Here is a 13,818-nt window from a genome sequence, read left to right on the forward strand (position 1 = left end):
TGCTGAAGCTCCAATATTTTGACCAACTGTGAAAAGAATTGACTCACTGGAAAAGACCCTGGTGCTGGGAAATATTGATGGCAGGAAGAGAAGGTGATGGCAGAGGATGAGATGGTTGGATGGCATCACCGAGTCGATGGACATGAGTTTGAGGAAGCTCCAGGAGATGGTGGAGGACAGGGGAGCCTGATGTGCTTCAGTCAGTGGGGTCTCAAATAATTGGATATGACTGAGAGACTGAAGTTAATTGAAGGTATGCATATGCATTATGTCCATAACATAATGATTATATGATCATTATGTAAGTTATTATATAAGTCGCATTGACAAATATGCTATTTCAGTTTAATGTATCATTATACGTAGATAATATTGAGATATACTGTTATTTTGTTTTCAGGTGTACAACATAATTATTTGATATATATTGCGAAATGATCACCGTAATAATTCTAGTGACCATCCATCATTAGAAATAGTTACAATTTTTTCCTTGTGATGAAAACTTTTACGATCTCTTGGCAATGTTCAAATAGGCCATAAGTATATTCCCTTTCTGACTTAGTGCAGTTAAATGAGACAAGTGACTGTGAGTCTTAGAATCAAAGAATCATGTTGAAACAGTTGAATTGAATCAAACTTCTCAGTGCCCATTCATAGAGAGCTTTCTTGAAAAATCCATCCCTCATTAGGCCTATCTGGCTCCTGTCACACATAGTATGGTATGCAGGCATAGATCAGTGTTTAAGGCTTATGGTATATTTTCCACTTGTCCATCCATTTCTTTCTCGACATCTTTCAGTGCTTCATCCGTCTCCTGTCTTCACTATCCAAAGATGTTATAATTATGGCAGAAGACGTCTAAATAGCTAGACTTGCAATTGCTGCCCACTGGGCACTTTGGAAAGAGGCTGGGATGGAGTCCTTCCAGGATTAGCATTTTACTTTCAGGGGATTAGAAAGCTTTTCAGTGTGAAGAATCCATCAATACAAATATGTCTCAGGAGTGAACACTGTTTAATTATTTATTTGATTAGTGATTAGGTGACAGTCTGCTGAGAGTAGGGCAATGAAGAGTTAGCAAACAAGGGAGGATTCAGGCAAAAGGAATGAGAAACTCTTGGAGAAAGTGGACACATGATTAAGGAGACCGTTACCTCTAGTTTGTTTGGGTTTTAGGTTTTGTCTAGGCTGTCTCTGTAAAGGTATGGGTTGTTTCCATTTGATTTCCATTCATCCTCTATGCTTTACAATGTATGTCTTATTTAAGTGTTGAGAGTGACTAGTGACTTACTGCTTGTTATCACTGGGTAGTCTTTCTTTGGTTCTGGTATTCCATAGGGTCTAGCAGAGGCACCTTAAGGTACATATTTCTATCATTTGTTGCAGAACCTTAACATTTTTTGGTGATTTCTGGTACTAAGTTGATGAAATACAGGAAAATAGAACTCAGGTGATTTTGGATAAAATTGTAATTTATCTCCCCCCCTTCTCTCTCACTTTTCAGTCATTTATTGACTGAACTAGTCCCATATTGTTGGATACCTTTTTTGACTGTTATGTCTGCCTCATTCCTTGCATGTGGTTAAGGGCTATTTCATTTCCTATACCTCTCACATGCTTTGCATCGGTTTACTTGGCAGAGCCTTCTTTGATTTTCTAAAATTAAATTTATTTATTTTAATTGAAGGTTAATTACTTTTCAATATTTTATTGGTTTTGCCATACATCAACATGAACCCACTTTGATTTTTATTGCCATAATATTCCCAGCTCTTTCTGATCTCTTTCTTTTTCTCTACCAAATCCAATAGCCACAACTCCACAATCCACATTAAAGTTTCTCTTTTCTAAGTCTGGACATATTGCTGTCTTGGACTGAATGTTCTTGGATTCCTGTTGGGTTGAAGAATAAAGAGAAACTGTCCATTTTGCAATATATGATTCTCCCTAATGCATAAAAATCCATACAAGTATTTCCCCATTCTAACCCTACAATAATATACGCAGTATATCATGGAAGCATAATCATGAGAGATAAACATGAATGGTAAAAAAAATGAACATTTCTTGTGTTTTTGTCAGACTTGATTATTCACTAATACCTTATAATGCTATATATAGTAATATCTCAGTTTCCTTGATATGGAATGTCAGAGATCCTTACTTCATAAGATGATCCTAAATGAATTGACAGATATACTGTTTTCCTATTTTTGCACATCAAGGTCCCATCAACGTTTCAAAACTCCATCATAACGCTATCCCATGAGCATCACTCCTAGGACACACTCAGACAACTCCTAGCTGTACTTCAATCCACCGTAGCTCTGTGGTGGCATCACTTCTTCTTCTTCACGCTACCATGCAATATAGCACTTTGTGTGTTTATATCACCCTCTCCTTCTCCACAAACTGAGGGCCTGCTTCTGGAAAATAGAGATTTTATTAAACCTCAGTTTAAGTCCTCATTGTATACATGACATGTGATTTACTAATTTATAAGGTCACTGAACTTCAGAGGTTCTTCATTTGTTTGTTTCTTTTCGGTAACCACTACTACTATTCTTGATATAACAGGGCCATTTCTTCAAATGTAATATTACATGGAAATGTGTAAAAGAGGGGGAAATCAACACTTTGTGGATGGCAAGGGAGTGATTGTTAAATGCTGTCCAAGTATCCCCACTTTGGCTATTCCTGACTGACTCTATAGTATATCCATGGCTCTGTTCAATATTGTCTGAAACCTACAGTATTCACTTTTTATGTCATAGTCAAGCAAGGAGAGACCTCTGAATGTCACCACTACTGTTGTTGATCTAAAGACATAAATTTATGCTTGAAATAAATTTTATAAGAGACAAATACATGAAGATGTGTGTGGTCTATTGTTGTGTGTGTATTTCCTCCAATTGTATTGTCCCCCTAATTGCCAAATTATCCCTCTAATAAATGCCATCCTATCTGCTGGAAATATAGAGACATTGAAGGAAAGAAAGTTAAACAAGTAACAGAATTAGATGTTTAGGGCAGTAATTGACTTAGAAAGTGCTTACAAGGTTTTTTCATGGAAAGGTAATATGAAATATTTGCTCTTAGGATATTAAAAAAAAAAAAAGGCCTATATATTTGGGTCCTTAAAAATAAAGTGTTCTAACAGCATTTCATCCTTCACTACCCATGCCCTAGGCTCACTTTCTTTTTGCTGCTTTTCCTTCCTTCTGTCTTTCTCTGCTTCTCTCTTATGCATCCCCCTTTCCCATCTACCTTTTGATTTCCATTTTCTTTACCAGGAATTACTGCTAAAGCCCTAAAGATGCTGCAAAACCAGCCCAGCAATATCACTGACTTCTTAGCAGAGCCAGTCAAGAGATTGGCCCTCATCCCAGATTGTTTGGAGGCTGTTTAACAAGCTGAGCATCCCTAATCCAGTCACATTGCTCCAGTCTCAGTCTATTAGGAGAATTTTATAATTCAGGGACCTGCTAGGGCATGTTTGTAAGGCCGAATAATTAATGACAAGGATAGTTACTCTAAAAGGAAGAGAGAATGATATCTCACTTTTCAGATAAATGTGTTTTTGAATTGAGCTTTCTGATCTACTCAGTGTCTACATGACCAATTGGACAATTGTCCAGAGGCCTCAGGCAGGGACAGATGCCCATCAGTATTTCTGCCATTCAGTTGTTCAGAGTGTTTATGATACATGGGTATCCTGTGGGTCAGCTAGTAGGCAGCTCACTGTGGGCTGCTTAATTTTCTCCAGATGGTGCTTGCAGAGTGAGGGAAACAGAGAGGCTCTGGTGACTACTGCAGGCGGGGAGCTATGGGTTCGAGAACTTTTCCCTTGATTAAAAAGGAAACTATGAATTTGGGGATCCCCAACTTGTGAATGTCCTGGTAAATCTCCAGGATACCCCTCAAGGGAACACTTGTCAGTCATGAGGAATTTCAGATCAGTCCATCTGGACCAAGAGAAGGCTAAAACAGCACCATGCAAGTCAGTGATGTCAGAACTTTCCCTCTTGTTACCATCTACCCTGTTCCAACATGGCCCCAGGAATGAAGATCCAGAGAGGGAGAGAGAAGGAACCTTGCAGAAATGGACACATCTGCACTTCCTGGTAGGTCCCCTGGGCCTCAGCAGGGGAGAGGGAAACATTGAATAGGCTGAATATGAGATGGAGCTGACACTTGACTGACTTGGACTTGTGAAACCCAGAGTGATGGAATGTGCGGAATGGCTGCAAGGTGATGCAAGAGATGAGGATGCAGTGGAGTGTGGGTGACGACAGCCCCTGGAGGAGGATGAGCAGGATCACCTTTGTATCTGCTATGGTCTCAACCTTTGTGTCCCCTAGAAATTTCATATGATGAAACCCTGATTCTCATGGTTATGGTAACCCTAAGTGGGGCCTTTGTGAGGTGATGGAGTTATAAGGGTGGAGCCTCCTCAATGAGATATGAGCACTTTTATATATAAGAGACACACAGAGCTCCCGAGCCATCCCCTGTGCGAGGATACAGTAATAAGTGTATGACCAAAAAGGACCCTGCATGACCACGCTGTGGAAATTCATTTTCATTGTTTTTAAGTCTGTGATATTTTGTTATAGCAACCCAGAAGGACTAAGACAGCATCCTAACAATCTTTAGACAGTTCAATAAACCTCATACTATTTCCACAAAAGTGCAAAACACTTATCTTGTCTGGTTTTACACTGTGATAGTTGGCTGACAGTTCGTGGCTGGCTTTCATAAAGAATCCTGAGAATTCAGTCTTCTTGGTGGCATGACCAGAACCATGAACAATTGTCTAAATCTTTGATTCTAATAACTTGACCCAGAATAATTGGCTGTGATTCTTGCATAATCGCTTAGTGGTCTTCTTTGTAATGCCAGGTTCTGCTATTTGTGACTAATTTTAATAGGCGCTTCATTCTCTCAATGTAAGAGTGGATTTTCTTTTGATTTTCTATTAAATTAAGATAAGAAATGTTAACAAAATGCCCTCTCAGATTTTGACATCTCTAAAGCGTCTGTGTTTATTTTTTTAAGAAAAGACCCATTACAGAGCATGCATTAAAAAGCTGTAAATTTCAAAATAGCTTGCTATGGGATAGATCATTATGACCATCTCAGAGCTGGATGGGATGGATGTGAATTTGGCACATTTTGCGGGTTTGGCACACTAGGATCTTGATGTACATGTCAACTTTACATGAATTCCTGCGCAGGCAGTGGACCAGGTTATAAAATTCGGAATCACGCCTATCTTCATCGCTGGACGTCAGGGATGGGAGTCCTGACCAGGTAATGCGAGCCTCCTATATCGTCTGCAAGACTGGAACAATAATCTGAATACCCAAATGATAATGACTTCTTATGCATTTTATTAGTATTTGCTTATCTTTTTTTCTTCTAATTATCAAATTAAGATTTGGGGAAGACATATGAATATAAAACTCTAGATATGGATTTGGGAACCAGCCTATGAGAAAACTATTAGAAATCTAAAAAGTAGAAACATAACACAAGTCTAATTTTAACATTCTCTTTTCTTCCTTCCTACTCTCATCCATTGGTTTGAGGAGAACAGAGAAAGAAGACAAGTGGAACTTAATAGCAGATGTTCTGGGATACTGTATTTTTATTTTTCAACTTTTTTTAATTTTTACTTTACTTTACTTTGAAATACTGTATTGGTTTTGCCATACATTGACATGAATCTGCCACAGATGTACATGAGTTCCCAATCCTGAGCCCCCTCCCACATCCCACCCCATATCATCTCTCTGGATCATTCCCATGCACCAGCCCCAAGCATCCTGTATCCTGTATCAAACATAGACTGGTGATTCATTTCTCACATGATAGTATACATGTTCAATGTCATTCTCCCACATCATCCCACTCTCTCCCTCTCCCCCAGAGTCCCAAAGTCCATTCTATACATCTGTGTCTCTTTTGCTGTCTTGCATACAGGGTTATCATTACCATCTTTCTAAATTCCATATATATGTGTTAGTATACTGTATTGATGTTTTTCTTTCTGGCATACTTTAGAAAAATGCTGATCTTGGAAATTCTGTTCTCTAGTACTAATACTCTTGAAAATATTTCAACCACCTGTGCCCAGGAAGAGGAAAGCTTCTGGTAGAATTGTGTGCAATGCAGGCAAAGCTGCACATGTCAAAAATTGCAGTGAAATTCTGATTCCTTCACAGTAGAATCTATCACTATGAATGACTAGGCTCCTGCTTTATGTAGTAGCAGTCTAGCATATAGAAGTCATGAATCTTTTTCTTACAAAATGAGATATTTCCAAACTCCTTACGCATTACAGAGGTCACCTCTTTCATTCATGAACAAAGCAAGAAAGCCCTCTGCAGGATGCTCACCTTGCTGAATTGACTCTCTGTGAATGCTTGAAGTTTGTCTGACATGTTCTCAATCTCTATGGCGCTTGATAGGAAAATCTCTGACACTTCTTTCATACTAGGGTTCCCTCCCCAGTTCACTACTACTAGCAGAATTGAGCCTGAAAATCCCAGGGGCTGAAGATCTCTAGTTAATATGCTTGATTTTTTTTTTTTTACAATCATGAACTGTTTTACTGGTAAAGAACAGACAACTGAGTAGGATTAAATATACTAATGCACATAAAGTGCTTAGTAAAATGTGAGGCCATGTAGTAAATCTCAATAAGTTTATTGAACAATCCCTCCTCTTCTTCCTCTTTGTCCTTTTTCCTTTACTTGTTCACCCTCATTAATAAATGAGCTTAACAGAGGAAAACAATGCCGGTATCATAAGAAGGTTGTAGAGAGAGAAAGAATTTTAAGGGGGGATGCATGTGAAAATAGTTTAAATAATGTTAGGAGGAAGGATAATGCACGAAATCAGAAAGGAGAGATTATAACAGTGAAAATTTGGAGTTGCCATAAGTGATTGAGGCTTGATATATAAACTGTGTTGTCCTCAAAACAGAGGCAATTGTTGCAGCCATGAGAAGCAAAACGATGTTTTATAGGCCATTGTGGGGGAGACTTACAAATTAAGAATAAAATGTGACAGAGAGTCATTGAAATGACAAATGAAGGAGGTATAGGAGAAGTAGAAGAATCAGGAGAGCCTTGAAAGGCAGATGTGGGAGCATGGGTGGTGCAGTATAGGATTCCCAAGTAGGAGTCACTAGTAAGAGGAAGGACTCAAAACTGAGGTGTGTTTCTTACATATTTATGAATTTTGCAATCTTATATTTTACACATGGAAGTTCCCATTCATTTCCTGTTTTCATAAAGAATAACAGCTGCAATCCTGTGTCTAATGCATTGGTTGAACTAAAGTTGTCTGCATGGACAATCAATAGATCTATTATTTATGTTGCTACTACAGAGGAACCAGAGATCAAATTGCCAACATCAGCTTGATCATGGAAAAGCAAGAGAGTTCCAGAAAAACATCTATTTCTGCTTTATTGACTATGCCAAAGCCTTTGACTGTGTGGATCACAATCAACTGTGGAAAATTCTGAAAGAGATGGGAATACAGACCACCTGACCTGCCTCTTGAGAAATCTTTATGCAGGTCAGGAAGCAACAGTTAGAACTGGACATGGAACAGCAGACTGGTTCCAAATAGGAAAAGGAGGACATCAAGGCTGTATATTGTCATCCTGCTTATTTAACTTCTATGCAGAGTACATCATGAGAAATGCTGGACTGGAAGAAACACAAGCTGGAATCAAGATTGCTGGGAGAAATATCAATAACCTCAGATATGCAGATGACACCACCCTTATGGCAGAAAGTGAAGAGGAATGAAAAAGCCTCTTGATGAAAGTGAAAGAGGAGAGTGAAAAAGTTGGCTTAAAGCTCAACATTCAGAAAACGAAGGTCATGGCATCCAATCCCATCACTTCATGGGAAATAGATGGGAAACAGTGGAAACAGTGTCAGACTGAATTTTTTTGGGCTCCAAAATCACTGCAGATGGTGATTGCAGCCATGAAATTAAAAGACGCTTACTCCTTGGAAGGAAAGTTATGACCTACCTAGATAGTATATTGAAAAGCAGAGACATTACTTTGCCGACTAAGGTCCCTCTAGTCAAGGCTATGGTTTTTCCAGTGGTCATGTATGGATGTGAGAGTTGGACTGTGAAGAAGGCTGAGCACTGAAGAACTGATGCTTTTGAACTACGGTGTTGGAGAAGACTCTTGAGAGTCCCTTGGACAGCAAGGAGATTCAACCAGTCCATTTTGAAGGAGATCAACCGTGGGATTTCTTTGGAAGGAATGATGCTAAAGCTGAAACTCCAATACTTTGGCCAACTCATGCAAAAAGTTGACTCATTGGAAAAGACTCTGATGCTGGGAGGGATTGGGGGCAGAGGAGAAGGAGACAACAGAGGATGAGATGGCTGGAAGGCATCACTGACTCGATGGACATGAGTCTGAGTGAACTCCGGGAGTTGGTAATGGACAGGGAGGCCTGGCATGCTGCGAATCATGGGGTCGCAAAAGTCAGACACGGCTGAGCGTCTGAACTGAACTACAGATCTTTAGTCATCCCTTGATTTCGCTCATGCTTCATCAACTGCATAATATAATTTCTCTTCAATTGATTACCTCCACCTTTTGCTGCATGCACAGTTACATAACCTCTAATAATCTGAAGTCTGGTAACCTACATACTGTCTCATTTGATCCGATGAAAAACCCAGGGTAAACTCACGTTCATCTGGTGAGCTTTATCTGTTTCTTCAGAAGTATGGAAAAAATTGGTGTGGCAGCTGTTGGTTGCATTGATATAGTACTGTTTGCCCTGGGCATAATTTTCATCCTGAAAGTGATCAGGCAGTAAGTTACGGTTGTTGGGCATTCAGTAGATGGGCCCATTAACAGAACATTAACATGCTTCATAGACGTATTTTTTTTTAACAGGGGGCATCACAAAATGTGAAAGTCCTTCTGTTCCTACTCTTCTGTACCTTGTCTCTATAAAAATGATTTTACGTATAACTTTTCTAAGTTTAACCTTTTCCCTTCTCTGTTCTATTATTATCTTTTTTTTTTTTTTTTACTATTTAAACCAAATATAGTACATATGTACCAATATTTGGTGCCTCCCAGGGGATGGTAGTAATAAAGAATATTCCAGCCAATGCAGGAGATATAAGAAAACTCAGGTTTGATCCCTAGGTGTGGAGCATCCCTTGCAAGAGAGTACAGCAGCATACTCCAGTATTCTTGCCTGGCCAATCCTATGGACAGAGGAGACTGTTGGGCTAGAGTCAGTAGGATTGCAAAGAGCTGGGCACAACTGAATTGACTTAGAATGTATGCATGCACCTATACTTAACCATTTAATCTTTTGTCTACTTGCAAGAGTTGGGAAAAAAAAATGGACAGTCAAAATGGAGGATGAAAGAAATTCTAGTGAGTAAAAAGAACTGCGTGACTTTAATAGAAACCTTTAGCACCGCCTTTTATTAGCTGTCTGTTCTACTGTGTGCTCCCTGATTGACTGTAAAGAATTAACATACAACTTCCAAATACTTTCCTCAGAAAGAGAATAATTGTTTCCAATTGTAAACACCCCTTCTATTGTAGCTCGAAACCTATTCACTGCAAATCTTAAAACAATAATTTGTAGCATTAAAAGAACTACCAGTATTTGTTTTTGTGATCGGGATTCAGCTTTGTTTAATAAGTTCCATCTACCCAGTTCACTGCAGAGCATGTCTCATTTATTGCCTATTTATTCTGAACCTGGGGAAGAAAGCCCAGAGACACTGAAAGATCAGAAAATCAATATGCTTCCTTTCCCCAGTCCCACCTAAAAGTGCTTTGTGTCAGGTAGTATTGTGGACTGAATCTGTGTTCTTCTAATTAATGTGTTAGAGACCTAACTGCCAAAATACTGTGTTTTGAAAAGGGTTCCAACTTTTTGGGATCCCATGGTCTATAGCCAACCAGATTCCTCTCTCCATGGGATTTCTCAGGCAAGAATAATGGAGTGGCTTGCCATTCCCTTCTCCAGGGAATCTTCCAGACCCAGGGATAGAACCTAAGTCTCTCACATTGCAGGCAGATTCTTTACCATCTGAGCCACCAGTGAAGCCCATTAATGGTAAATGAGCTCTTAGGGTGGAACACTCATTCGATAGGTTTAGTGTCTTCATGAAGCGAAACACCAGAGAATTCTCTCTGTGTCTTTGTGTCTTTTCCTCTATCTCTCTTCCCCACCCCCACCCCCCCTTTGTGAGGACTCACGAAGAAGCCAGCCTGGGAAGAAATAATTCTCACCAGAACCTCACCTTGCTGGCACCCTGATCTTGGACTTCTAGCCCCCGGACTGTGAGGAAATAAATTTCTGTTGTTTATTCCACTGAATCTAATGTATTATTTTATGGCATTCCTAGCTGACAAATACAAAATCATTTATTTTGCTTATTTTAAAAAGAAAATGAATGAAAGGAAACTGAAAAAGTTATTGCACTTCTTAGGAAACTTTGAGATTTCACAAAACTGATCCTTTCTTCAATTTCCACATCTTATGAGCTGACAGCTTCTTTGCCCAAGAGAGTATGTTATTGCAGCCTTCTTGTTTAAAGGATAGTATAGCACCATCACTTAGGCAAAGTTTACTTCTAGGAGCCTGGTGGGCTACAGTCCATGGGGTCGCAAGTGTCGGACACGATTTAGCAACTAAAACACCACTACCATAGTACTTACAAACTCCTTGAACATTATTGCAGAAAGGTTATGGAAGTTGCGGGAGAGCCTGGCAGCATCAATAAACACGTTTGTAAGGGATTTCAGGGAGGTGACAAACACGTCAGGACCGCAGGAGGGGCATGAGTTGCCTTTGCACAGGAGCAGATTTGACATGACCACCAGCAGCAGCAGGCAGAACCCTGTTTAAATAAAAACATGAGCCATTCTGAAATGATCTATTTGCCTGAGGTTATCAAATCCATCCTGTGGAGGTAAGCCTTTATTTCTCTGTTGCTCTGAGCAGGAGTTGTTGCTGTAGAAGCTGGGGTGGGCAAGAAGGAGTGCCTTCTGTGTAAAATTTACGTGGATGATGATATTTGCACAGATAGATACTTGGAGAAGTAAGTTATTTCCTGTATTTTTGAATTGCTCCCAGAAGTATTTCTGTGCTCTGCAAACATTTGGAACTTAATTCTGAGCCAGAGTGTTTAGGCCATTCTTTTAAGACAGTTTAATATTGGGAATCTACAGACTCTGAGCAGCGAGGCCTTCGAGGAGTTTGTAATTTTCTCACTCTACATTGACTAATGCTTGAATTTTAGACACTGAAATGACAAGAAAAGTCCAGTTGTTCTGTGTGGTTTACCATCACACTGGGGTAAGGGTAAACACATGACTGACTGATCACTATTATTGAATACAGAGAGAATACTAACAGAAAAAGGATACTGTACCTTGGATCTGCTCACTCACCTTTGTAACCCCATGCATGTCTTTGACACTTTCCCAAAAGCTTTATTTTTTTTAATTTTTTTTATTCTTAAAGAGTGCTTTTTATTTCTTTTCAGCATTTTATAATGATTTTTTTTTAATTTTTAAATTTTTTTTATTTTTATCTTTTTTTTTAGTTTTTTATTTTTTAAATTTTAAAATCTTTAATTCTTACATGTGTTCCCAAACAAAAGCTTTATTTATTTATTTTTTTAATATAATAATGTAATATTATTATTATTCTTTTTTACTTTATTTTACTTTACAATACTGTATTGGTTTTGCCATACATTGACATGAATCCACCACGGGTGTACATGCGTTCCCAAACATGAACCCCCTCCCACCTCCCTCCCCATAACATCTCTCTGAGTCATGCCCATGCACCAGCCCCAAGCATGCTGTATCCTGCGTCGGACATAGACTGGCGATTCGATTCTTGCATGATAGTATACATGTTACAATGCCATTCTCCCAAATCATCACACCCTCTCCCTCTCCCTCTGAGTCCAAAAGTCCATTATACACAGCTGTGTCTTTTTTCCTGTCTTGCATACAGGGTCGTCATTGCCATCTTTCTAAATTCCATATATATGTGTTAGTATACTGTATTGGTGTTTTTCTCTCTGGCTTACTTCACTCTGTATAATTGGCTCCAGTTTCATCCATCTCATCAGAACTGATTCAAATGTATTCTTTTTAATGGCTGAGTAATACTCCATTGTGTATATGTACTAACAGCTTTGTTATCCATTCATCTGCTGATGGACATCTAGGTTGTTTCCATGTCCTGGCTATTATAAACAGTGCTGCGATGAACATTGGGGTACATGTGTCTCTTTCAATTCTGGTTTCCTCGGTGTGTATGCCCAGCGGTGGGATTGCTGGGTCATAAGGTAGTTCTATTTGCAATTTTTTAAGGAATCTCCACACAGTTCTCCATAGTGGCTGTACTAGTTTGCATTCCCACCAACAGTGTAGGAGGGTTCCCTTTTCTCCACACCCTCTCCAGCATTTATTGCTTGCAGATTTTTGGATAGTAGCCATTCTGACTGGTGTGAAGTGGTACCTCATTGTGGTCTTGATTTGCATTTCTCTAATAATGAGTGATGTTGAGCATCTTTTCATGTGTTTGTTAACCATCTGTATGTCTTCTTTGGAGAAATGTCTATTTAGTTCTTTGGGCCATTTTTTGATTGGGTCGTTTATTTTTCTGGAATTGAGCTGCGTAAGTTGCTTGTATATTTCTGAGATTAGTTGTTTGTCAGTTGCTTCATTTGCTATTATTTTCTCCCATTCAGAAGGCTGTCTTTTCACCTTGCTTATATTTTCCTTTGTTGTGCAGAAGCTTTTAATTTTAATTAGATCCCATTTGTTTATTTTTGTTTTTATTTCCAGTATTCTGGGAGGTGGATCATAGAGGATCCTGCTGTGATTTATGTCGGAGAGTGTTTTGCCTATATTCTCCTCTAGGAGTTTTATAGTTTCTGGTCTTGTATTTAGATCTTTAATCCATTTTGAGTTTATTTTTGTGTATGGTGTTAGAAAGTGATCTAGTTTCATTCTTTTACAAGTGATTGACCAGTTTTCCCAGCATCACTTGTTAAAGAGATTGTCTTTACTCCATTGTATATTCTTGCCTCCTTTGTCAAAGATAAGGTGTCCATATGTGTGTGGATTTATCTCTGGGCTTTCTATTTTGTTCCATTGATCTATATGTCTGCCTTTGTGCCAGTACCATACTGTCTTGATGACTGTGGCTTTGTAGTAGAGCCTGAAGTCAGGCAATTTGATTCCTCCAGTTTCATTTTTGTTTCTCAAGATTGCTTTGGCTATTCTAGGTTTTTTGTATTTCCATACAAATCTTGAAATTATTTGTTCTAGTTCTGTGAAAAATATGGCTGGTAGCTTAATAGGGATTGCGTTGAATTTGTAAATTGCTTTGGGTAGTATACTCATTTTCACTATATTGATTCTTCTGATCCATGAATATGGTATATTTCTCCATCTATTAGTGTCCTGTTTGATTTCTTTCACCAGTGTTTTATAGTTTTCTATGTATAGGTCTTTAGTTTCTTTAGGTAGATAGATTCCTAAGTATTTTATTCTTTTTGTTGCAATGGTGAATGGAATTGTTTCCTTAATTTCTTTTTCTACTTTCTCATTATTCGTGTATAGGAATGCAAGGGATTTCTGTGTGTTGATTTTATATCCTGCAACTTTACTATATTCATTGATGAGCTCTAGTAATTTTCTGGTGGAGTCTTTAGGGTTTTCCATGTAGAGGATCATGTCATCTGCAAACAGTGAGAGTTTTACTT

The 13,818-nt window shown here is 38.7% G+C and overlaps 1 pseudogene; it reads right to left on the reverse strand.

Annotated features, from left to right (window-relative positions):
* Nucleotides 1-5,141: 5,141 nt before the first annotated feature.
* Nucleotides 5,142-11,497, reverse strand: LOC105603944 (chorionic somatomammotropin hormone 2-like; annotated as a pseudogene).
* Nucleotides 11,498-13,818: the final 2,321 nt, after the last annotated feature.

This window comes from Ovis aries, chromosome 20, assembly GCF_016772045.2.
Source record: "Ovis aries strain OAR_USU_Benz2616 breed Rambouillet chromosome 20, ARS-UI_Ramb_v3.0, whole genome shotgun sequence".
Taxonomy (NCBI): domain Eukaryota; kingdom Metazoa; phylum Chordata; class Mammalia; order Artiodactyla; family Bovidae; genus Ovis; species Ovis aries.